At 43.1% G+C, this 1,758-nt stretch overlaps 1 long non-coding RNA gene across 1 annotated transcript; it reads right to left on the reverse strand.

Moving 5' to 3' along the window:
• Window positions 1-367: 367 nt before the first annotated feature.
• Window positions 368-995, reverse strand: LOC123408131. Its single transcript, XR_006612714.1, has 2 exons — window positions 863-995; window positions 368-630 (listed from the first exon to the last, which is right to left on the reverse strand). It is a non-coding gene; the product is annotated as an uncharacterized LOC123408131 (long non-coding RNA).
• Window positions 996-1,758: the final 763 nt, after the last annotated feature.

Below are 1,758 nucleotides of genomic sequence, written 5' to 3' on the forward strand. Positions count from 1 at the left end.
GTTTATATGTAAGCCGAGGGCCGAGCCTGGACACATGGGTTATATATAAACCGAGGGCTTAGGCTAGACACACATAAACCGAGGGCCGAGCCCTTGGCTAAAATTGTAAACGACCAAGCCATGGATGCCCTATAAGTCGGGTGCCTCCCAAGGGACACACGGCTTACAGCCCCAGATGCCCTATAAGCCGGGTGTCAATGTCTGGGACACACGGCTTATAGCGCGCAATAGCATTTTTTTTGCAACAACATAACTATATATATGTAATATATATCCATATATGACAACAATAACAGTATATTACATATCCAATAGATCATAACAACAATATAGTTTCACAAAAGCATGCGTACATATGCAACAAGAATTCAAAACCGAAACGGTCATGCATACATATCCAATATATTACAAGTTCACAACAAGAACAAACCGATGATGAGTTCAAAGTCCACACACTCATACATATCCAATATAGTTTCACAAAAGCATGCATACATATTCAAGGAGGGTTCACAACAACATTACATATGCAACAAGAGTTCAGAAACGAAAGCAAGTTCAACCTACAATATGCAATGAGTGTCCACCGCAGCATGTATGCCCACCGTCGACGGCATTCGTGATGCAAACCTGTAAGTTCATTACCACACGCATGAGTTTCCAAAGCTAAATTGCAAATGATCGATAAGGCACAAGAGTCAACAAGCATCAACATATAAGTTTCAAATTGAAGCTAAGAAGTATGAATAATACAAGGATCAACACTTTGGGCTCTACTATCAGCAATGCACAAGTTGGGAATTGAGAGACACAACCAACGACAAGACACAAGCATGAATAATGCACAAGCATAGACAACTACCTCGAGTGATCATTGTGGCGTGCAGGTCGATGCATCTTGAGCCGCAGTGCGTGTCACTGGGCTTGCTTGGGCAGGTGTAGATCCACCAACCATAAAGTTATTGGAGCCTTCTCCTGACTGAGGACACTTCAAGCTGATAGACAAGGACAAGAGTTACTTCATCACGATACACCGCTATAAACAAGAAATAGCAGTTGTTGCATGAATACCAAAATAACGAGAATGGTTCTAGATGTCGTTGAATGCATAACATGATTCAATCTTAGATGGTTCATTGAGCACACGCGAACTAAGTCATCGGCTCGACGACCGGTACCATCTCAGAGAAGGAGAGAAGACCAAGGTCTCACCTGAACCAAGGAAACAGATGGTGAGGTCCCACAAAATTCATCCTTTGGGCAATGATAAGAGCTTGGCCGTCATCGTCAGCACCACAATGCAATGACCACCGTATGACCGATTGTCCTTGAGCCCGTCTCTATCAACTTCAAGGTAGAGTGGCGCCCTTTTCCCTTCAATGTAGAATGGCGAACCCTAAGAGGCTGAGACAATAGGCAGAGCAAAGTGGTCAGTGCTCGACTCAGACTACCACCATGCCGGTACCACGAGACTCCCTGTCTTCTTGTACCAAGAGACATCGATTATTATTTGCCACATCAATAGCAGGATTTCTAACAGAGTCGATTTCACCAACTACAAGAGCAAGCAAGGACCGGTACAGAGCTTAAGGTATTCATATCAAAACACAGGCATGGTGCCCAAGTATAGTGTGCAACTTCAGGAGCATGATCATAAACCACAACAAATCCATAGTAACTAAAACAACCAGTGACAACTACACTACTTATATTACCCACAAAAGTCAATACCTATGCCCATCACCATAATAATTGGTA

The sequence above is a fragment of the Hordeum vulgare genome, chromosome 7H, assembly GCF_904849725.1.
Source record: "Hordeum vulgare subsp. vulgare chromosome 7H, MorexV3_pseudomolecules_assembly, whole genome shotgun sequence".
NCBI classification, from domain to species: Eukaryota; Viridiplantae; Streptophyta; class Magnoliopsida; order Poales; family Poaceae; genus Hordeum; species Hordeum vulgare.